General features: G+C 41.4%; 1 protein-coding gene across 2 annotated transcripts in view; it reads left to right on the top strand.

Moving 5' to 3' along the window:
* The window catches only part of SGCD (sarcoglycan delta), a 418608-nt gene that overhangs the window by 323463 nt on the left and 69646 nt on the right, over window positions 1-25499 (top strand). The gene's annotated exons all lie outside the window — the stretch shown is intronic.

Below are 25499 nucleotides of genomic sequence, written 5' to 3'. Positions count from 1 at the left end.
TCATCCCATTTGCCGGCTGCCACCAGGAATCAATGGCTCTTTCATAATCCTAGCAAGAAAGTGAAATCACAATTAAACTCTTATGAGATTTTGGTTTTTTTCTTTTCTAATTTTCACATTGACTCTTGCCCTTTATATATATATACATACATACATATATATATATATGTATGTAGGTATGTATATCCTTAAAGTTTTTGATCCTCCATTGCAGTATACCATTAAGAGTTATGTTGTTTCCTTCCCCCTGAAGGCCGCAACAAGTGCTTATTTTTCATGTGGGTTGGATGGATTTTTTTTTCTGCAGCACGCAGGCCTCTCACTACTGTGGCCTCTCCCGTTGCAGAGCACAGGCTCCGGACGCGCAGGCTCAGCGGCCATGGCTCACGGGCCCAGCTGCTCTGCGGCATCTTCCTGGACCGGGGCACGAACCCGTGTCCCCTGCGTCTGGATGGATTTTTATCTCACAACCACAGGCTGCTGCTAGTGAACCTTTGCTTCCTGTCTGCAACCTATTGCTGGGCAAGATTTACCTGTAAAGATATAGTGGCTGCTGTGGCTTTTGTAGTAGAATAGAAATAATTCTCTTTGGTAATAACAGTTAGTTAGACACCCCTATGACCATGAAAAGCAAACCCCAGGAGGATTTTCCAAAGGGCTGGTGTCACTCGCCAAGACTCTCTGAATGAGGTCTAGAGGATGAATAGCACACAGGTCAAAATGCTGATCTGAGCATCCTCCTCTTCCTGGTACAGGGAGGGATGACCCTTACAAATGGGGATTTCCTTTATAAATCTAAATGTCTGTTACAAAAGGATAGCTTCTACTTGGTTTTCAGAGCTTTTCCTGTCTGCTGTTGCTTAACAATAACCAGCTAAAAATAATCCTTAGGCCAGAGAGGCATATTTTGTGATGGTATGTCTGTCCCCCTTCAGTAGCAGGACGAGCCCCAAAATTCAGCTTTCTGGCCACTGCCTTACTGATATTTTGCCACAGGGAAACGTCTGTTATTACAAACACAACCACAGTATGAGAAAATGCACGAAAACAGATGAATAAGGTTTACTTTTCAGTCACAGCCTGCTAACCTTTGGGCCTAATCTCAGAATGGAGATTTGCTAGAGCCAACCAGAAAGCATGAAACACTGCTCTCTGTGGCCTTTGGCATCATTTGTTCACTTGTTTGCTGTTTATCTCCCTTACTGGGTTGGAAACGCTAAGCCAGTGAGTCTCATATTAGAACCACTTAAGTTTAAAAATAATTCTGATTCCTAGTCCCTGTTCCAGAACAATTCAATTAGAATTAGAGGTGCAGCCCAGATGTTGGTATTGTTTAGAGTGTAACCGAACGCAGGTTCGGCCACTTGCAGCTCAACAGCCAATAAATCGAAGGGCAAGCTTTGGCAGAGAAGAAAGTACTTTATTCAGAAAAGCCAGCAATCTGGAGAGATGGTGGACTTAATGTCCAGAGACCAACTCCGAAGATTCTGCTCAGCCATGACAATCTTTAAAGGGAAAAGCGGAAACCATCTCCGTTCATCATTAAGGCAGGAGGTCAGATGCTTCGTCATTTTTCCATTGCGTGCAGACCTGCTGATTTCTCCCCATCTTCCTTGGGATGCTGTCTTGCCCACGTGGTCCACCTGCAATTGGATGTTCTCTTGCCCGCATGCTCTGCCTGCGGATTTACTAAGGGGAAGCTAGGGGTAGAGAGTCAGTCATTGTTTAACTACTTAATTCTTCATTTCTTACTCTTTCTAATCCAGGAAAGGAATCAACAGGTTAGGTAAGGTGTTGCATGTATTTAGTAAATCAGAAATCCGGAGCTAAGTTAACTGTTGCCTAATGACCTCATCTTTATGATTAAGGTCTAAAGAAAACAGGGATGATTAAAAAGGAAGGAGGCAAAGGACCTGCTTACAAGAACATGCCTGGTGATTCCAGGGTGTAGCAACAGTTAAAAATTGGGTTCCGGGCTTCCCTGATGGCGCAGTGGTTGAGAGTCCATCTGCCGATGCAGGGGACACGGGTTTGTGCCCCGGTCCGGGAAGATCCCACATGCCGCGGAGCGGCTAGGACCGTGAGCCATGGCCACTGAGCTTGCACGTTCGGAGCCTGTGCTCCGCAACGGGAGAGGCCACAACAGTGAGAGGCCCGCGTACCGCCAAAAAAAAAGAAAAAAAAAATTGGGTTCCAAGAGGATGGGTACCATGTCACACACCCTCATGGCCATATACACACCAGTTATTGTAAACTCTGAAGCAGTGCCTTGCACATCAGTGGATACTCAGTAAAAGTTGAATAAGTGGGTGTCTGGAGAGATGGAAGGATGGGTGGGTTGAGTAAGCGAATGAATGAAAAGAAAACGTCAGTGATTATAAGTTACTGGAGTTAAGTTCTTAAGATAATTGTTATTAGATCACTGTTCACAGTTGACCTTCTAATAGTTGAGATTCTATGTACCACCGTGCCAGAAAAGATCATTAGAGGTTTTAGATGAGTATAAAGAAGTAAACAGCAAACTGCAGGGTACACACATCATCTAGAAGTGGAATTTACTCTGCCTGCCTTAATGCAGCATCCATCTCCCATCTTGGCACACTCACATCTCTACAGAACAGGCAGCCGCTACATCAAAAGTAAGTGTTCATTATCATTTCCTCAGTGAATCATGTTTGTCTGAAGGGAGCAGAGGTAACAAAGAGGAGATTATAGTTTGTGTGGAGTGATGTGATTGCTTGTAAACCTAGCAATGAAAGAGAAGTGTGTGCAAGCAGTTGAGAATTCTGTCTCTCTCCTCCAAATGCAGAAAATGGACAGAGTGAGTAGTTTATGCCCTATTCACGTTTTAATTGGAGGTGGGAGAAAGACACTTCACTGTCTTCCACACCTGGGCAACCCACAATTGCCTCATTACAGCGTTGATTACACCCCTGGGTAATGCTGTGGATGCCAGTGCAACGCTGCACACATCGATGTTTATTCCAGCTCTTATTCATGTAAAAGCACAAGCGAGTCTGTGTTTCTACTAAGGAACAGTGGAAAGACCAGTGGAGAAAGTAGCATTTGCATAGATTTCTGTTGATGGACCTAGTACTGCTTTGTTCCAATGTTCCTTAGATGCCAGCTGAGATTATTCTGTCCCCTAATATCTACCTAATAGTGACTGATGCAAAACTCTTTTTGCCAGATTGAACAACAAAAAGTAATGTCCTTCCTACAGACCACCTTCTAGTTTCGTGATCACCTCTGACTTTGGCTTTTTATTCTGTGAATGTGTTCAGTTTAAGACTAGACCGTATACCCCTTTTGTGCAAATTAGAAAGAGACACCCCTGCCTTGGGTCACTTCCATCTATCAGAAAATTGTCATAATATAGTGATTTTTTAAGAACAAGACACTTACGGCATGTACTAGAAAATTGTAAGTGCACAAATTAATGATACCTAGGATGTGAATCACCCCTCCACACACACATACACACGTGCATGACCTAGATAACGATGTATGAGTCCCTGAAAGAGCATCTTGCCTTTCTGCTCGAGTTGTCTGTGTATAGCACATTAGATGGAACTTGGATCACAGTATTTTTTTTTAATTTAATTTTCACCAAAAAGACTTACTCATGCAAAGCTCTGGTGTATATGGAAGATTTTATGAAAGTTTTGAGAGAGGGAAACAAGCTAAAATTCAATTATAGCTTGAACATATTGTAATATATGTAATATATATTGTAATATATTTACAAATGCATTTCAACCCAGATTTTCTTACTTTGCTCATAGCATCCCCATTTTGCAAATGAGAAAATGGAAACTCTGAGGGCTTAAGTCCTTGGTAACAAGGAGCAGAGCTAGGAGTACCTGACTCTAATGTCAAGATTCCAATGGTTGTGATACCAGGCTGGCAGGTGAGTGAGTAGAAAGGACAGATGAAACGCTGTAGGAGATAGTCTAGTACTAACAACTGCCCAGGCCTGGGATTTAGGAGACTTCGTTTGCAGGGCCGAGCACTCCACTTAGCTCTGTGCCTTGAGTCAGGTCACTCTCTCTCTACAAGAATATTTACAAGAATAGGCTTGTAAATATTCTTGTTCCGCGAATTCCCTAAGCCACATTGCCTGGTCCTCTGTCTGGTGTGTTGTCTATCTGGCACCTGTCCCAAGACATTAGTTACCGAAAATCAGATATGAAACATGTTGCTCACACATTTGAGGATGTCTAATTTTTTTTTTTTTTTTTTTTGCGGTACACGGGCCTCTCACTGTTGTGGCCTCTCCCGTTGCGGAGCACAGGCTCTGGACGCGCAGGCTCAGTGGCCATGGCTCACGGGCTCAGCCGCTCCGCGGCATGTGGGATCTTCCCGGACCGGGGCACGAACCCGTGTCCCCTGCATCGGCAGGCAGAGTCTCAACCACTGCTCTACCAGGGAAGCCCGAGGATATCTAATTTTAAAAAGGGAAAGGATAATGTAGAATGTCAGTTGAATTAAAAAAAAAAAAAGATGTAGTGCCGTGGCTATAGTGGCATAAAGACATGAGTAGTAAGTTTGTAGATCCCTTGTTATTGAGAAATAAAATGCTCTGTTTTCTCGTAGGTTGTGATAGGCCTCTGAATATTTCTCAAATAAAATTATAGAAGACATATGTAGAAAACTAGATGTTGGATAGCTTCTACTGTGGGCAAGTAGCAAGAAAGGGATTCTTTAGAAAACACTCATGGTAGAACAGTAAAAAACAAACAAAAAAAATTGTTGACTTTTGCTTTACCCTTGTCCTCCCAAATCAAACTGCGTAAGTACAAAAATCTTTTCAGCTCCTGCCAAAAAAGCAGTATCTTCAGGCTATACAATAGCTGATTTACAGTTGAACACAGTGAGCAAGTTAAAGAAAAAGAATGCAGTACGGGTAAAAGACGTGAAAGCACTAGGAAGAAAATTAATTGGAAATGTAGGGAGAAACCAGCGTGTCCACCTGTGAAGAGAGACAGAGGACATCATTTGATCAGCAGTGGCTGGGTTCTTTGTGGCTTTGAGGTATTAGGGGTCAAGGACTGGGGGAAGCTTAGTTTAACACTTGAGAGCACTTAATAATGACTTTGGGTGCAGAATCAGCGCCGAGGGTCTCCAGAGCATCGACAGAGGATGTGTCCACGAGCACAGTGGACTGACGGATGATTGACAAAGGTGATGTCAGTGTTTCCCTTCCCCATGTGCCATTTACATGGGAAGCTTAACTTGGAATCCCCAAGAAAGCAAAACTATTAAAACAGTTGATGCATTTCAGTGCAGAAGGGGGGCACCCAAAACTGTGATAAAAGAAGGGAAAGCCATGTTTCTCTAAGAGCAGGAGGTGGGGGTATCTGAGTGAGTGACAGCCAAGGAAAAGTTTTAAAGGGACTAATGCCCAATTTATCAAGATGTGTAGTTCTACCAAGGGAACCACACTGGATCATGGGAAATATCTGAAGGTAGGACTGTTCATTCTGTAAGACTGTAATGAGTTGATAAGCTCTTTGAGCTAGTGAAACAGATACAGACCTTTCCATCAAAGACTTCATAGATTCCCTCCCTTTTGCCTAATTAAATTCTGTATGGAGCTTAAGCATCACTTCCTCAGGCTCCACCTCGTGCCCTGAGCTCTTACAGCCCCACATTTCTCCTCCATAGCATTCATTTCCATGTCCTATTGCACGTTCACTTGTAGGCGTGTTTTATTCATGTTTGCATTCCTGATTAGCCAGAAGAACTGTGAAGGTAGAACGATTTTCTCTCTTTTTTATGCCTAGTGTCTAACACGGTGCCTAACACACAGTAGTTATTCAGTGAATACTAGTGGAATGAGAGATAAACAAATGAGATTAAATCAGAGCCAACTAGGATGGTTAACTCTGAGAGGAGATGGGTATCCTGCAGACACAATTATATTTTGCTGGTGAGAGCACCACTGTCACCTTCATTGTGCCTGACATAGTTCTAAAGGTCTCTACTCGACCCCAGAACCCTACTCCCTGGGAATTTAATTAACAAGAACCACAGAGTCAGCACTTGGTCATCATCTAAGCACCTACACAGGACCCCGAGCTTTGGACTCACGTAGACGTGAGTTGAGACTCTGGCTCTGCCACTTACTAGTCATGTGATTGGCAGCACATCACCTACCCTCTTGGATGCTCACTTGCCTTATCTGTAAAAGAAAAATCAGAATGCATTCATTTCGTAAGGCTTTCTGTGAAGTTTGGTAAGCAAACCAAAGTGCAGGCACATAGAGACATTTAATTATCCTCATTCAAGGGAAACTTTAGAGAGTTTTAAGATGGAGTCAGTGACACGGCACAGAAAGAAGAGACCAAACAGTAAAAATGACAGTGCAGTGAATCGCAACTCATTTGTTTAGTAGTTAATTGTGTCCTGCACAAACGTGTAAGATTCATAACCCAGGGATAAACTTTGTTTTGTTTACTACCGTGTGCGCAGGGCTTGGCACACAGTAGGTCATTAATAAATATTGGATGGATGCCTAAGTAAATTCCAAGGTAGGACATTATGACTTGCCAAACTATGTTCTGGTTAGAGTACTTAATGGTCTACACGAGAGTACTAGTTAAAATACCAGTTAGAGCACTTCATAGGCTACACTAGAGTTCAGACCATCAAGGTTAGCACAAGAAAGGGTGATGGCATTCTAGGTAAAAAAGGTGGGGGAGATGATGAAGTGCAAATGCTGTGACAAGAAAGAAAGCCTAATACTGTGGACTTCCATGGCGTCATGGCCATAGGTACTTTTTTTTTTAACTAGTTTTTTTTTTAATTTTTAAATTTTATTTTGTTTTTTTTACACAACAGGTTCTTATTAGTCATCAAATTTATACACATCAGTGTATACATGTCAATCCCAATCGCCCAATTCATCACACCACCATGCCCCCCCCACCCCCCCGTGGCTTTCCCCCCTTGGTGTCCATACATTTGCTCTCTACATCTGTGTCTCAACTTCTGCCCTGCAAACCGGTTAATGTGTACCATTTTTCTAGGTTCCACATACATGCGTTAATATACGATATTTGTTTTTCTCTTTCTGACTTTCTTCACTCTGTATGATAGTCTCTACATCCATCCATGTCTCAACAAATGACCCAATTTCGATCGTTTTTATGGCTGAGTAATATTCCATTGTATATATGTACCACAACTTCTTTATCCATTCGTCTGTCGATGGGCATTTAGGTTGCTTCCATGTCCTGGCTATTGTAAACAGTGCTGCAGTGAACATTGGGGTGCATGTGTCTTTTTGAATTATGGTTTTCTCTGGGTATATGCCCATTACTGGGATTGCTGGACCATATGGTAATTCTATTTTTAGTTTTTTAAGGAACCTCCATAGTGTTCTCCATAGTGGCTGTATCAATTTACATTCTCACCAACAGAGCAAGAGGTTTCCCTTTTCTCCACACCCTCTCCAGCATTTGTTATTTGCAGATTTTCTGATGATGCCCATTCTAACTGGTGTGAGGGGATACCTCACTGTAGCTTTGATTTGCATTTCTCTAATAATTAGTGATGTTGAGCACCTTTTCATGTGCTTCTTGGCCATCTGTATGTCTTCTTTGGAAAAATGTCTGTTTAGGTCCTCTGCCCATTTTTGGATTGGGTTGTTTGTTTCTTTCATACTGACCTGCATGAGCTGTTTATATATTTTGGAGACTAATCCTTTGTCCGTTGACTCGTTTGCAAATATTTTCTCCCATTCTGAGGGTTGTCTTTTCGTCTTGTTTATGGTTTCCTTTGCTGTGCCAAGGCCTTGAAGGTTCACTAGGTCCCGTTTGTTTATTTTTGTTTTTATTTCCATTACTCTAGGAGGTGGATCAAAAATGATCTTGCTGTGATTTATGTCAATGAGTGTTCTTCCTATGTTTTCCTCTAAGTATAAAACTCCTCTAAGAGTTTTATAGTCTCCGGTCTTACATTTAGGTCTTGAATCCATTTTGAGTTTATTTTTCTGTATGGTATTAGGGAGTGTTCTAATTTGATTCTTTCACATGTAGCTGTCCAGTTTTCCCAGCACCACTTATTGAAGAGACTGTCTTTTCTCCACTGTATATCCTTGCCTCCTTGTCATAGATTAGTTGACCATAGGTGCATGGGTTTATCTCTGTGCTTTCTATCTTGCTCCATTGATCTGTGTTTCTGTTTTTGTGCCAGTACCATGTTGTCTTGATTACTGTAGCTTTGTAGTATAGTCTGAAGTCAGGGAGTCTGATTCCTCCCGCTCTGTTTTTTTCCCTCAACACTGCTTTGGCTATTTGGGGTCCTCTGTGTCTCCATACAAATTTTAATACTTTTTGTTCTAGTTCCGTAAAAAATGCCATTGGTAATTTGATAGGGATTGCATGGAATCTGTAGATTGCTTTGGGAAGTATAGTCATTTTCACAATATTAATTCTTCCAATCCAAGAATATGGTATATCTCTCCATCTGTTGGTATCATCTTTAATTTCTTTCATCAGTGTCTTATAGTTTTCTGCATAGAGGTCTTTTGTCTCTGTAGGTAGGTTTATTCCTAGGTATTTTATTCTTTTTGTTGCAATGGTAACTGGGAGTGTTCCCTTAATTTCTCTTTCAGATTTTTCATCATTAGTGCATAGGAATGCAAGAGATTTCTGTGCATTAATTTTGTATCCTGCTACTTTACCAAATTCATTGATTAGCTCTAGTAGTTTTCTGGTGGCATTTTTAGGATTCTCTATGTATAGTATCATGTCATCTGCAAACAGTGACAGTTTTACTTCTTCTTTTCCAACTTGTATTCCTTTTATTTCTTTTTCTTCTCTGATTGCCGTGGCTAGGACTTCCAAAACTATATTGAATAATAATGGTGAGAGTGGACATCCTTGTCTTGTTCCTGATCTTAGAGGAAATGCTTTCAGTTTTTCACCATTGAGGATGATGTTTGCTGTGGGTTTGTCATATATGGCCTTTATTATGTTGAGGTAGGTTCCCTCTGTGCCCACTTTCTGGAGAGCTTTTATCATAATTGGGTGTTGAATTTTGTCAAAAGCTTTTTCTGTATCTATTGAGATGATCATATGGTTTTTCTTCTTCAATTTGTGAATATGGTGTATCACATTGATTGATTTGCGTATATCGAAGAATCCTTGCATCCCTAGGATAAATCCCACTTGACCATGGTGTATGATCCTGTTAATGTGCTGTTGGATTCTGTTTGCTAGTATTTTGTTGAGGATTTTTGCATTTATATTCATGAGTGATATTGGTCTGTAATTTTCTTTTTTTCTCATGTCTGGTTTTAGTATCAGGGTGATGGTGGCCTCATAGAATGAGTTTGGGAGTGTACCTTCCTCTGCAATTTTTTGGAAGAGTTTGAGCAGGATGGGTGTTAGTGCTTCTCTAAATGTTTGGTAGAATTCACGTGTGAAGCCACCTGGTCCTGGACTTTTGTTTGTTGGAAGATTTTTAATCACAGTCTCAATTTCAGTGCTTGGGATTGGTCTGTTCATATTTTCTATTTCTTCCTGGTTCAGTCTCGGAAGGTTATACCTTTCTAAGAAGTTGTCCATTTCTTCCACGTTGTCCATTTTATTGGCATAGAGTTGCTTGTAGTAGTCTCTTAGGATGCTTTGTGTTTCTGCGGTGTTTGTTGTAACACTCCTTTTTCATTTCTAATTTTATTGATTTGAGTCATCTCCCTCTTTTTCTTGATGAGTGTGGCTAATGGTTTATTAATTTTGTTTATCTCCTCAAAGGACCAGCTTTTACTTTTATTGGTCTTTGCTATTGTTTTCTTTGTTTCTGTTTCATTTGTTTCTGCTCTGATCTTTATGATTTCTTTCCTTCTGCTAACTTTGGGTTTTGTTTGTTCTTCTCTCTCTAGTTCCTTTAGGTGTAATGTTATATTGTTTGTTTGAGATTTTTCTTATTTCTTGAGGTACGCTTGTATAAACTTCCCTCTTAGAACTGCTTTTGCTGCATGCCATAGGTTTTGCATCATCGTGTTTTCATTGTCATTTGTCTCTAGGTATTTTTTGATGTCCTCTTTGATTTCTTCAGTGATCTCTTGGTTATTTAGTAATGTATTGTGTAGCCTCCATGTGTTTGTGTTTTTTACGTTTTTTTTCCCTGTAATTGATTTCTAATCTCATAGCGTTGTAGTCACAAAAGATGCTTGGTATGATTTCAGTTTTCTTAAATTTACTGAGGCTTGATTTGTAACCCAAGATGTGATCTATCCTGGAGAATGTTCCATGAACACTTGAGAAGAAAGTGTAATCTGCTGGTTTTGGATGGAATGTCGTATAAATATCAATTAAATCTATCAAGTCTGTTGTGTCATTTAAAGCTTCTGTTTCCTTATTTATTTTCATTTTGGATGATCTGTCCATTGGTGTGAGTGAGGTGTTAAAGTCAGACACTATTATTGTGTTACTGTCGATTTCCTCTTTTATAGCTGTTAGCAGTTGCCTTATGTATTGATGTGCTTCTATGTTGGGTGCATATATATTTATAATTGTTATATCTTCTTCTTGGATTGATCCCTTGATCATTATGTAATGTCCTTCCTTGTCTCTTGTAACCTTCTTTATTTTAAAGCCTATTTTATCTGATATGAGTATTTATTGCCACTCCAGCTTTCTTTTGATTTCCATTTGCATGGAACATGTTTTTCCATGCCCTCACTTTCAGTCTGTATGTGTCCCTAGGTCTGAAGTGGGTCTCTTGTAGACAGCATATATATGGGTCTTGTTTTTGTATCCATTCAGCAAGCCTGTGTCTTTTGGTTGGAGCATTTAATCCATTGACGTTTAAGGTAATTATTGATATGTATGTTCCTATGACCATTTTCTTTATTGTTTTGGGTTTGTTTTTGTAGGTCCTTTTCTTCTCTTGTGTTTCCCACTTAGAGAAGTTCCTTTAGCATTTGTTTTAGAGCTGGTTTGGTGGTGCTGAATTCTCTTAGCTGTTGCTAGTCTGTAAAGCTTTTGATTTCTCCATCGAATCTGAATGAGATCCTTGCTGGGTAGAGTAATCTTGGTTGTAGGTTCTTCCCTTTCATCACTTTAAGTATATCATGCCACTCCCTTCCAGCTTGTAGAGTTTCTGCTGAGAAATCAGCTGTTAACCTTATGGGAGTTCCCTTGTATGTTATTTGTCATTTTTCCCTTGCTGCTTTCAATGATTTTTCTTTGTCTTTAATTTTTGCCAGTTTGATTACTATGTGTCTCAGCGTGTTTCTCCTTGGGTTTATCCTGTATGGGACTCTCCGCACTTCCTGGACTTGGGTGGCTATTTCCTTTTCCATGTTAGGGAAGTTTTCGACTATAATCTCTTGAAATATTTTCTCTGGTCTTTTCTCTCTCTCTCTTCTCCTTCTGGGACCCCTATAATGCGAATGTTGTTGCATTTAATGTTGTCCCAGAGGTCTCTTAGGCTGTCTTCATTTCTTCTCATTCTTTTTTCTTTATTCTGTTCTGCAGCAGTGAATTCCACCATTCTGTCTTCCAGGTCACTTATCCGTTCTTCTGCCTGAGGTATTCTGCTGTTGATTCCTTCTAGTGTAGTTCTCATTTCAGTTATCGTATTGCTCATCTCTGTTTGTTTGTTCTTTAAGTCTTCTAGGTCTTTGTTAAACATTGCTTGCATCTTCTCAATCTTTGCCTCCATTCCTTTTCCGAGGTCCTGGATCACCTTCACTATCATTATTCTGAATTCTTTTTCTGGAAGGTTGCCTATCTGCACTTCATTTAGTTTTTTTTTTTCTGGGGTTTTATCTTGTTCCTTCATCTGGTACCTAGCCCTCTGCCTTTTCATCTTGTCTGTCTTTCTGTGAATGTGGTTTTTGTTCCACAGGCTGCAGGATTGTAGTTCTTCTTGCTTCTGCTGCCACAGGTACTTTTGATGGGGACTAAATAGTCTTTCATGTCCTGACCTCTATTTTGTCTTCCTGCCGTATAGAGTCCAGCTAAGGTAAATTATTTCCAGTTTCTCGAATTCTTTCTCTGCTCCCTTGATCTTTCAGTAACCCTCTGCCTGGAACACTTCTGTATCCTCCTTTTGCATAACTGTCCCTTATTCTTTGGGTCTGAGTTTAGGCATCATCTCCTCCTGTAAGGCTTCTCGGAACCCTCAAGCTAGTTTATCTTTAATACAATCATAGCAATTATTCCTCTGCATTGTGTTTCCTTGCTGAGACATTCCTTTCCCCCTGGTAGGCTGAGGAAAGACAGGGACAGTCCATGCCTCCTTCACACTCGCCAGCCCCTGGCACATACTGGTATTTATTGAATGAATAACATCATTTTAAGATGTAAAGCCTAAAAGAATCATAGGGAAATATGTCACTAGAGAAATAGGAAGCTTGTAGGGCACGGTTGGGGCTTAAGGCTGAATAATTGGAGTTTTTCATTTTCTTTGAAGTAATTGAGAGCCAGATGAATAAAAGTACCCAGGAAGCAATAGAACAGGGTGCAAAAGAGAGGGGGCGGGGCTACCGTGGATGGCATCTCAAGAGAACAAAAAGTGAAAAGACAGACACGCACCGGACCAGAAGGAAGAAAAGGAGCTGACAAAGGAGTTAAGTTACAGAAGCCAGGAAGGAAAAAAAAAAGTGTCTCTCAAAGGAGTAGGTGTGGTCAAACCCTGCAAGTGGAATTTTGAAAAGCCCTTAAAACGGAGGGAAGATGCTGAAAGGAAGTAGGTGGGGTCACCTGTTCTGGCGCTCCAGCGGGGAGAAGGTGGGCCGGATAAGAACTCTCATGGGCTACTTGGCCAAGCACAGCTGTTATCAAAACAAGTTAGAACTATGCCTGTGAAAGGCAGTGAAAATCAAGAGATGGAAGACGGCAGAGGAAAAACTGAGGGAGGTAGATGTGACGTGGAAAGTCGTTGGTGTTATTCTGTTCTGTTTCTAGATCTTCTTTGTCGCTAGGCCACTCTGCTGCAGGGAAATGGGCTTAGGCACAGTGCTGTGCAGGATGCTTTAGCAGGTCCCCAAGCACTTGATAAAGCATACCATGGAATAGTTGGAGAACACTGAAAAGGGCCGTCTTGAATATCTTTGCTTTGCTTTGCTTTGCTTTGCTCTGTAGCTCCGAGGGATTTCACTATTTCAGCATCCACGGAACCTCCAGCTGGCTTATGTGCTGCCTTGGACCCATTCCTCAGTTTCCTTTGTGTACGCATGCCTCATCAAGAAGGTTATAGTACAGTTGGGAAGACAACGGAGATACTGTCATTTCCTTTAGTGTCTTGGCAGTAACCTCTGTCCAACAGCAGCTACTTAACATGTGTTCATTGAAGTGAAGTCACGCTGGGCTGGTGTTCTTTGATGACACAGGGCTTGCCTTGCCATTTGAACTTAGGTTTGTCTAAATGCAAAGACCACTAGGCTAGACTGTTCCTCATATGGTCCACTTTTCTCTCAGCACCTTCATAAGGCACGTGACCAGAGAATGTTAGGACCATAATAGTCACCTACAAGGTACTGCTTTCCAACCTTTTCCCTCATTTGCCCTCCAGTCCCGATAGAAGCCAGGGTTGTTGGTGTAATTAGCACAGACACTACCTCAGTTGGAGTAGAACCCTGATGGCCCTGATGGATAGTCCCTCTAGGCAGGCTAGTATCTAATCCACTGTGGGTCCCAGCCTTCATACTGGAACAGGATCCCTGCTGAACACCGAACAGCCACAGTCCTTGGTACCAAGTTTCCCCAGTTGCTAACAGGACGATAAATGTCCAGGGGACAAAGCTGTGGCTGATGGTTAAATTTGCTTTAGATTCATCTAATGATTTGATCATGGTGCTTCAAGGTCACCAGTTTCACTCCTTTGCATAATTGGGGATGGTTCTGCTTGAATCCCTGATCCACTTCGCTTTGGGGAATCCTATGGGCAAAGCCAAAGCCACAGGGAATTTGATCTTGAGGACTTCCCAAGGCCAGTCCTTAAAACTGACCATTTCTCCTTCTCCTTGTGAGCCTCTGTCAGGATTTTACAACTGCGTCTGTGATTTATTAACTTGTCTGATTCCCTCCAGGGGCAATCCATTCTTCAAAGCTCTCCCATGCTGGAGCGTCTCTTCACACAGTGGCCGTCCGTCAGGGGCACGTGCTTCAGCAATCAGCAGCTCCAGAGACACTCACACCTCACCAGACAGTGCAACAATCCCTCGGGACCCAGCACACAGACAAATAATGGATTTGGAGAAATACACTAACGTGACAAAGTGAGAAGGCAGATTAATAGAAAAGGTAGGGCAGGCCAGAGGCTGAGGAAGATGGTGACAAAATTCCTGAAAGCTAAGCCCCACGGTAGTAACAGTTGATATGGCTGTAGCATCTCAGTGTCCCCTGCTACCCAACCAGAGGAGCTGGCATTTTGAGCAAATGGAGGGTCTCCACGACGGAGACGTGGTCTCTGTTCTGGATTGAGGCAGTCTGGAGATCAGAATTATAAAGACAGACATTCAAGTGGAACAAACTTTCCTTTGCATCTTTTCATTCCCTGTGATTTTCTTTTCCTCTTTGAAAACGATTTAGTAAGGGTCGTGAAACAGGACATAGAGAAGGCGGGAGGGGAGCTAGTGACTGGAGGTAGAAAATTCAGCATATGCTGGCGTTCTGTCACTGAACTGAAGAGCAATCGGACTCTTTTTCCTCAACTTTGAATGAACCCAAAGTGTCACTGTTATCCTGGCAGCCTCAGCCAGGAAAATATACAGCACTTCCATTCACTGACCCTCCTTTCCCTCTGCATCAGCTGACGACGTAAATCGCTATTCGCTGACAAGTTATGCTGTTAGGAATTCAAGCCTGGTTCCAGCGCCAGGGAAACGTGCCATTCACCTAGTGCCCGTGACCGTCAGTCACGCTTCTCCCAGGCTGATCACTGTGTTGCTGCCTGCTGGAGAGAGGAGAGGTCATACCCATCGTATCGCGGGACTAATTCCCAGATATGCACTTTAGCACATTAGTGACCAGAAGAGAGAGAGAGATTCACCCACTATAGGATGCTGGAGGAGTTATGCTGACATCTACTCCCACCCCTTCCTGATGCCCCCACCGCCTCCGCCACCCACACACACACACCTCCCATCTTGTTGCAGAACAGGAGGAACCGCAGAACGCTTCAACATTGAATCACCTTGATAATTATTTTTAAACGCTTGTTATTTTTAGCAGAGTGGCTGGCCCATGTAAATATTTGGTATTTAAATCTATGCTGAATGAAAAGGTGACCTAATGGATTTTATCTACATAGATTTATTAACTAACATATTCAAAGGAGTCACTGGTGGTAATGGATTTTCATAGATATTAGCTTATTTGATCTTTACAGCAAAAGCAGCACCTGCTGTACCTGTCCTCTTACTTAGGGTTCTCCAGTAGTAAACAAGAGAAACACATTTTGCCTTATTTACCTAAAAGAGGGTTTTTTGGAAGGGATTTCAAGGAGCTTCCAAAATCAACAGGAGGCTAGAAAATGAGGCCCAAAGACAAGAAAGAACTAAGGTGGTGTGAGAAGCCCAGGAAGTAGAAATCCTGGGACCTGGAAGAGTAGGATCAGGAAGCCACTACTAGGATGGACAAACTCCACCTGGTTTCCACCTCTTTGTCCTTCTGCTTAAGAGGCATATTCCAGGCAGGCATGCCCAACTGTCCTGGTCTCCATGCCCACCCCTTGTCTCAGGGAGTGTGGGCCCCAGATTACAGCTCCACTGAACTGTATGTAGTGAGAAGAAAATCCCAAAAGGAGCTCAAGGTTCTGTAGGGAAAGGAAAATGGATTCTGGGAAGCCAAGCCAGCCTACCAGTTCTACCATATTCCTGTACAGGTAGAAACACCGAAGCTCAGAGTTTGTTCTTCTTTCAAAATCACACACATGGTGCTTCAAAACATGACTCACATTTGGATTTTCTATCTATTCGCAAATACTACATCCTCCCCTTCATAACACAGTCATACGATATGTTCATCTAGACCTCAAAACAAGGCACTAAATGCAATGTAGTCTCCTACATTGGCTCCTGAATAGGAAAAGGACATAGGGAGAAACTGGCAAAACCAAAGACTATAGTTCAGTTAATTGTATTGAACCAATGTTAATTTCTTAGTCTGGACACTTGGTTATGTAAGATGTCGATATTAGGGGAAGGTGGCTGAAGGGTATGTAGGAAGTATCTGTATTATTCTTTACAACTTTTCTTGAAATCTAAAATTAGTCCACCAAATATAAAGGGTTTTTAAAATGTCAGGCATATATCTCTCCTCAGCTTCTTTGGGACAAAATGACACACATTTATTGATAGCCTTCTAGATTCAGGGTACAGTAGAATTCCCCAAACTCTCAAAATCTCAGCCTCTGTACCAAAGGAAGAAATCGTCCAGGAAGAGCAGTAACCATCCCAGAAAGGAATTTGAGGGACAGGCATTATATTCAGAAGGCTCAGAAGAGGCAAGGAAATTTGAGGGCAGAGTTATAGGAAAGGTGGTCCTTGATTTGGTCATGAAGGGATGGTGAAATTTGGGTCTCCAAGGAGAGGGAAGTGTGAAGCATAATCCCTAGACGAAGGAGAGAATGAGACTGAAATGGGGAATGAAGTAGGCACATGGAAGGCCCCACCATCCAGACCGAGAATTGGGGGTTTCTTCCTTTCTGTTGGCAGTTGGTTGAAGTCCTCAGAGCTGTTTTTGGAAAGGATACTCCAACTTGATGTGTAGGAGAGATTCTGAGTAGAGAAGCAGGAGGTAGGAAGTATGGTGGGAAGATGATTCAAAACTCAAGAGATAATTCAAATCAATTCCACGTCCAGCAGGGAGAGAGAAGGGGCAAAATAGGGGAAGGGGATTAAGAGATACAAACTACTATGTATAAAATAAATAAGTAATAAGGATATATTGTACAGTAAGGGAAAAACAGCCATTATTTTGTAATAACTTTAAATGGAATATCTATAAAAATGTTGTACACCTGAAACTCATAGAATGTTGTAAGTCAACTGTACTTCAATTTAAAAGTCATCAAACTAAAAAAAAAAAAAATCGGTTCTGTGTCTTAAGCATCAGAAATAGTCACCACTGAAAGCCTTCCTTTGTCCGAATATCTAGAACTATCTGATAGAGGTACCGAACGCTTGCTGTTCTTCATGGCAGCCTGGAGAAGCAAACTGGATGTGGAAGTTGGCTCATTGCTTGTAGTTGTCTGTGATATCTTGGTAAAAGATTACCATCCCTTTCATCGTATCAGACAGCTGTTATCATGTTCAGAATGTAATTTTCATGTTTCAAAAATATGACATTCTTATTTAAATGCATATTTAAAACATACTATCTGCCAGGCATGGTCCTAAATGCTTTACAAATATTAATTCACTTAGTCTTCATATTTCTCACTCTTGTGAAGTTAGTACTATATTAACCCTGTTCTACAGATGACGGGACCAAGGAACAGGGAGGTGAGGTAACTAACCAAAGGTCACAGAGATAGTAAAGGGTAGAGCTGAGATTCCAACCCAGGCAGCCTGGCTTGAGACCTTGCTCTTAATCAGCACCCTCTTTTGTTTTTGTTTTATTATTTAAAAATTGTGATTAAAACAAAACAGTTGATGCTGAAATAGCAGTGAGGCTAGAGACGGTGGATGAATGGGATAGACATGTGTAGAGAGGACGAAAGGATGGCAACTCCTTGAATACAGCTGGGGATAAAGGAAAGAAAACTAAAAGTTGACTCCAAGTGTATGAGCCTTGCCACTGGAAGTTTTTCTGAGAAGTGAAGAAAAAAGAGATTGCTCAGGGGGATGAGAGGGGGTGGCAAAAGATAAGCTTGCGTTTATGTGTTGGTAAGTTATTTATATAGAGACGCACAGCAAGCATTTATACTTGTGAGAATGCTGCTCAGATACGAAAGCCATCTGCTTCGTCGTGACAGTTGATGCCACAAGAGTAAGAGTTATTGTCAGGAAAACAGTTACAAATAGAAAACATGGCCAAGTCATTAGTAAATGCCTACTTTTACAAGGAGGAAGAAGAGCCTGCAATAAATCGAGATAGGAAGAAATTTCCGAAGCACAGGAAGGAGAAAATATGTGTTTAATGTGGGGAAAAAAATGCCAAGCAACGTGAAGATCAAGAATGGTACCCTGCAAAAAAAAAAGGGACAAAAGGAATGGTACCCTGCATTTGGTAACTTGAAAGTCAGTGGTTTGGAGAAAAATAGGATGAATGGTAAAGTCAGAAGGTTAAGGACGTGGCAGGATACTATACTCTTCGAAGGTCAAGTTTGGACCCAAATTGCCATTATAGACAGACAAGAACTGTACTCTTGGCCAGGTACATGTGACTATTTAAATTTAAATTAACTAAAATTAAAAATTCAGTTCCTCAGTCACATGAAGCGCATTTCAAGTACTCAGTAGCTACATATGGCTGCTCTGTTGGACCACACAGACAGAGAGCATTCCCATCATGGCAGGAAGTCCTATTGCACAGAGTTGAGCTAAACTAAGGGTCAGGAAACTTTCTGTAAAGGGTCAGATAGTAAACATTTTAGGCTATGCAGGCCACGTGGTCTCTGTCACCGTTACGGAACTCTGCCATTATCGCTTGAAAACGGCCATAGAAAGTTTGAGAACAAATGGGCTCCCCCAAAAAAACATTACTGTTGGACAGTGATATCCGAATTTTATATGATTTTCACTTCATTAAATATTACTCTTCTTTAGCTTTCATTTTAACCATTTAAAACTTAAAACCCATTCTTAGCCTGTCTGCCACACAAACACAGATGTCAAGTCAGATTTGAGCAGTGGGCTGCAGTTTACTGATGTCTAGGCTAGACTTCTGTGGATCTCAGCAACAGAAACAGAACGTGCCTGAGCACCTGTGTGTGCTAAATGGACTGGACAAGAATAAAAGTAGAAAATGAATATATGGTAGCACTGAGCTTCATCTGCTCTTCATCATCCATATAGATAATGCAGGTCAGATAAAAGTACACATCAAAAATTACATGAGCTGTGTTAGACTGTTAAAAGGGAGGCTGTTAATATATAATGATGAAAAGGAAATTTTGATGTGTGGAGTTGACATTAATATGCTAGAATCTCAACTTGTGACTAGGTAACGAGATTTGTAGCTATATGAAAATCAAACGAGATGCTCACTGTAAGGAAAATTCCCATATTCAGCCCAATTTCCTGAAATATCAATGTTTGCAACCCTGAACACTAATCATGCCACGACCCTACAAGGTCCTCAAAGAAAATGCTGTTAAGTGCAATAATGACCTTCCTGGTTTACTGGACCTTGGTGGGAAAGAGTTTTCTTCTCATTTACCAACTTCCTAATTGACAGTAGCTGCCCAGAGTCCTGAGATGAGGAGTCTCATGATTGACTATTAATGTCTGCATGGGTGAGAGTGTGGGAACACATGGCACAAGTGCTAGAAATTTGCTCTCCCTGTATGTGCAGTGTGATACAATGGCGGGGGGGGTGGGGGATTAGATTTTGAACCACATGAACATCTGATTCCACTATACATGGGCTTTTTTTTTTTACCTTTTATTATGCAATATTTTAAACATATACAGACGAGAATGGTATAATGAGCCCCCACGCACCTATACCCAGCTTCAACAATTATCAACTCATAGCCAGTCTTCACTTTGCTTTCTCCGCATTATTAAGAAGGAAATCCCAGACGTCATAGCATTCACAAGCCTTTTTTGGAACAGTTTCTGACCCTACCTAGGATGCCTCTGTTGTTATACAGTAAATGCTTTTAAATTGTTTGGTGTTATTTTCAGTGTGCAATATTAAGGCACAGTCAGACTGAGCTCTTTTTGAAAGGGTCTATAAATGGTTGATTAAAACAAGACCTTCAGTTAACTACATTGTAATCTAATAAGCCTATGGCATTGGTATGTACGAGCTTGAAGACATGATTTATAATGTATGCATACCCTCAGGTTCAGCCAGCAATTGCCACGTGCCAGCCATGTGTCAGACACCATACTCAGCATAGCCACCTCTCTTTGTCTGAGCCCTGTAGGACCTTGTTATCACAAGGCCAGCTGAGGCACACGTGTGCTAAGTGATGGATCTGAGGCCAGTCAGACCGAAGGGGAGGGCAACTGAGGAAATAATTTGCTGTTTTAGTGAAACATGACTTCCAAGACGCCTGAGCTTCCTCTACCTTATTCAACATAACTCTGATGTTCCCTTCGGTAGATTTCACTTTTTCTAAAGTTGTCATTGAAACCCAAGTCCAGTAACTACGTGAAGGTTGGCTAGCCTGACAGAAACCACGAAGAGACACCTGGAGGGGAACATGTGAGTTTAGAGCTAATATTTATGACCATGGAAATAAGGCAAGAAATGTTATTACGTGCTCTGACTGCCAGCGTGTCCTTTATCCCCAGACTTTAGAGAAGAAGTGCATGATATGATCTCAAAACCATCTTTAGGATCTTTTGCAGTGGTTTCATTTCTACCTTGAGAAATGGGTGGGAAGCTGGAAATGAGAACGAGAAAACATTCCTAACTTAACGAACGGTTGGAGGCAGTTAGACCTTTAGGTCGAAAAATCCACATGCCGGGTACACCAGTACATCTGCCAGCATAGTATGATAATGCAAGGAGGGGGAGGCGGGAGGACTTGACCTCTAACTGGCTGGTGGCCACCTCCACCCTCGTCACGTCTCGCTGATCTTGTTTCCTTGCTAATAAAATCAGAAGGGTAGACTATCAGCAATTTCAGTTGACAGCACGTGGATGTGTGCTTTGGCATATGGATTGTGCTGTTGTTGTTATTGTTGCATTAATTTGAATCAGCTGCCAATAATGAAACATTGGGACACTTCCCATCTTTTCTGGACCCCTATTTTATTTTAATTTAATTTTATTTTATTTTATTTATTTATTTTTGGCCGTGTTGGGTCTTCATTTCCATACGAGGGCTTTTTAGTTGTGTCGAGCGGGGGCCACTCTTCATCGCGGTGCGCGGGCCTCTCACTATCGCGGCCTCTCTTGTTGTGGAGCACAGGCTCCAGACACGCAGGCTCAGTAGTTGTGGCTCACGGGCCCAGTTGCTCCGCGGCATGTGGGATCTTCCCACACCAGAGCCCGAACCCGTGTCCCCTGCATTGGCAGGCAGATTCTCAACCACTGTGCCACCAGGGAAGCCCCATGGACCCCTATTTTAAATGGAAGGAATTTGGAATCTCCAAAAGAGCCACTGCCTTCAGAAAGGATATATGGTCTCTTGTTCTCCCCAGTCACCACCACTCCTTATTGTCTCCCTGACAGTCTGAGGGCCGGTTGCCATTTCTCAGTGTACTTGCAGTGACTTCTGACATATTTCACTCTTACATTCCCTGCCTGGTCCCTGGAGACTTTTGCAGTTATAAGCTGGACTTTTTGAACTCGAAGGTCTCGGAGATTCCATGGTTGTCTGGTTGTCTGGTAACATCCCAGATGGCTAAGGTTGCAACATGTTGTCTAATTAAAGTTTTCCAGCTTTGGGAGCTTTGGAGTCCAAACTGCAGAGCTAACTTTTTCACCCAGGTCACTGTAATTTTCAGAGGAAATGCTGACTCTGGATCTGGGAGATGAGGTGAGAGCATTGGAGTCCTGTGTTCTGTTGAATTACATCTCCCTACCTTTGCTGTGCCTTGGTTTTCAGCATTCACTGAGGTTGTTTTTTTTGTTTTTAACTTTCTGGCTCCTGATACTCAAATCTGAACTGTGGCCAACGAGAGTGTTCTGGACACTTGTTTTATCATCATCTATTGGCATAGTCTTTTATAATTTTCAAAATTCTCTCCTAAATATAATTTGCTTTTCACACTAACCCTGTGAGAGATAGAGCATGTATTGCTATACCTATTCTACAAAAGTGAGGACAGAATAGGACAAAAACCTTATTAACAAAGGTTTTTACATTTCAGCCTCTTCCCTTAAATCAGACCCCAATACTTTGTTTTTAAAGCTATTTCCTAAATACAAAAATAAATACGTGTTTATTTAATTAAAGCATCATTCTGCGAGGTCTAAAGACTTTCAGACTGCATTATTCTCCCTCCCCACTGAGATATAATTGAAGATAGATATGATACATTTTATTACTTAGGCCTGTCTGGTTTTCCCACAGAGAATAAAGGAATGTGTCATCTTTTATGCCAGCCTATTTAAATAAAAATCCACTTGGATTTAGCCTTTTCTTGCCTGGTGCTATACCAAAATGACCGGGGTGTGAAATGTGAAGTATTTACGTTTATCATTCTCAGGGAACAACTATGAATTGTTGTAACAAAATATATTGTTTCTCAGAGCACTGAGGATAGGAGTATCATGCGGGATTTGTCTATTCCAATTGACTGATTTAACTGCAAACTAATCAAAATGAGTTGCGTGAAATCATTAGAAGACATACAGAGAGCAGGGTGTACTCTCCTTGGTTTCAGAGGACATTGCTCTGTGTGTGTGTGTGTGTGTGTGTGTGTGTGTGTGTGTAGTTAGTTAATTTTATGTGTCAAGTTGACTGGGCCACAGTACCCAGATACATTATTTTAAATGTTTCTGTGAAGGTATGTTTTTTTTAGTTGGGATTAACATTTAAATCAGTAGACGAATAAAACAGCTTACCATCCATTCAGTGGGTAAACCTCATCTAATAAGTCAAAGGCATTAATAGAAAAAGACTAACTTCCCCAGAAGAAGAGAGAATTCTGCCAGCAGCCTACCTTTGGACTTGTATGGCAACTCTTCTCCAGCCTTCTGGTCTACCCTGCAGAGTGTGGACTTCTCATTGTCCATAATCTCATAAGCCAATTCCTTAAAATAAATCAGTCAGTCTACCTATCTATCTATTTATCTATCTATACATATATATACATGTTTTTGGTTCTGTTTCTCTGGAAAAACCTAACTAATACAGTGTGTGCGTGTGCGTTAGAGAGACAGATTGTGTGTGCGTTATATCCTAAAACAGTTAAAACTATAAACCAGGAGTTGGCAAACATTTTCTATAAGGGGCAAGAGAGTAAATATTTTAGGTTTTGAGGGACATATGATCTTTGTTGCAACTACTCAGCTGTGTTATTGTAGATCAAAAGCAGCCATAGACAGTGTGAAACAAGTGGGCATGACTGTGTTCCAATAAAACTTTATTTATAAAAACAGGTGGTGAGTCAGATTTGGCCCATAGGCTATAGTTTGCAGACCTCTGCTGCACACTCCAAACATGTTGTCTAATGTAGTCGTTGCAACAGTTATTGGTTGATAGATAAAATATTGAGCATTTACCACATGCCCAAGCATTTTGTGGCATGTAATGTGTACACATTTCAACTACAACTCAAATGTGCAAGATATAAAATCGTTTTTTTATGTAGCAACTTAATATCTAATTTTAGCTCCTATTCTACCAGAGTGACAAAACTTCACATCTTTGGCTTAAGAAGGCAACAAACAGAAAACGAAACCCTCTCTCAAAATATCAGCTCTTGTAATTAAAAACCTCTGCTTTCAAGAGCCTATTCTAGAGCTAAAAGCGAAGCTTCTGACTCATTATTCTAGGGCCTCGTGGAACCCTCTTCGCTCCCCTGGCCCCGACCCTCCACGCACATATACCCGCACGCAGATTTCACCACTGCAGCAGACATGGAAAGCCATCCTTGATTCCAGAAGTTTAGGTTTCTGGCTGTTGGTAATCTGGACCTATTAGATAGCAATTGCAAGTTATGCCTTTTTTATACCTGAAGGCTACATGCAGTTTTAAAAACCGATTGCCTTATGGGGTAGATGGCTAAGGAGCATGGGGTTTCTTTTTGGGTGATGAAAATATTCTAAAAGGGATGATGGTGATGGTCGTACAACTCAGTGAATATAATAAAAGCCATTGAATTGTATACTTTAAATCAGTGAATTATGTATGGTATGTGAATTATGTCTAAATAAAGCTGTCTAAAAAAATACTTAGATTAAAAAAATAAAAGAAGAAATGGCCCAGCTCTCCGGGACCCGTGACTGTGTGTCTGAGGTCAGTGGAAACTCCTATGAGATGTTCCGTTTCCCGCACACTGTACTTCGTTGACTTCTTCACGTTTCCTATACTGCAAAACTCTGTCACTCTGCTCCTCTCCTGTAAATGTTATATATACATACTTGACCTAGAGAATTCCAACTCACCCTTTGGGAAACAGTTCAGACATTAGCTGTTTCCATGACGTTTTCCTTGACCAGTCGAATGCAAGTTACGAGCCTCTGCCATGTGCTCGTACTATGTCATGAAATCTCCTTATCACAGCCTGTTTCATTCTGTATCATAATTGCCTCCTTACCAGACTGTGAGCTTTGTGAAAGCAGGAGTCACTTTCATCATGTTCACTGTTATATTCCTAGTGCTCAGAACAGTGCCTGGAAAATAATACGGAGTAGATTGGTGGATGGATGAGTGCATATGCATGCATGGATGGATGATCCACCCATTAACATACAGTTTAGGATTTTTCTATTATGAGATAAAATCGGATGAAAGGTACAATATAAAGAAGGTGTTTTTCAACTCTGAGGTGAGGAGAAAGAGACAGGTGGGGATGTTACCATTCAGATCAGTCATTTCATTTTTTCAGAATCTTAATTTTTTTTGAGTGGTGTGTAATGAAGGCTTTCTCTGGGGATAGTGGCTCATGCACATTTGCTATTATAATTGACCTAGTTCTATCCCGCTGTTCTTCCTGCTTGTCTGTAAATTAGAGAACAGCTTTCAACTTGGTGGAGGTGCTGTATTCTAACACAGGAACAGCAGGATGGCATATGTGTAGGATAATTGAGAGACATCACTGCAACTCAAATGGGATGCCCCACACTTTCTTTCAAGGCATGAAATCACTCACCAGTACAAGACCAAATTGAATGAGAGTTCATCTGCAGGACCGACAGTTTTTTTAATCGAAGTATAGTTGCTGTACAATATTATATAAGTTACAGGTGTACGACATAGTGATTCATAAGAACCAACCATTTTTAAGCAGGCCAGGAGCAGGGTTAGCGTGTTGAAAAAATGAAGAATTTTCTGGATGACCACCTCTTTCCTGTCCATCTGCTCCCTCCCTAATGGCACCTACAGTGGTCTAACATGACCACCAACTCAGCATCCCAAGCCCAGCTTTGAAAATATATCAACCTTTTATCAGTATGTAACAATCAGTTGGAAGTTGACTCAGGGGCCACCTGGTGCAACCTCCTACTTAATGCAGGAATCCCTTCTGCAGTTCTCTGAACACATGGTATTCAGCTTGTTCTTTGTGCATCCCTGGCGACAATTACTCATTACCTCAAGAGACAACTGATGATGGCATAGAAAGTTTGTTTCAGAGGAACAGAGTCCTAAAGGGCACAGTTTGGAGGCACACCAGCCTCGGACTCATGACTCTGCTCCTGACAGCTGGGTGCCCTTGGGAAAGTTACTTAACCTCGATAAACCTTATT

The sequence above is a fragment of the Phocoena sinus genome, chromosome 3 (assembly GCF_008692025.1).
Source record: "Phocoena sinus isolate mPhoSin1 chromosome 3, mPhoSin1.pri, whole genome shotgun sequence".
Classification (NCBI taxonomy): domain Eukaryota; kingdom Metazoa; phylum Chordata; class Mammalia; order Artiodactyla; family Phocoenidae; genus Phocoena; species Phocoena sinus.
This window is presented reverse-complemented; position numbering and strand designations above follow the sequence as displayed.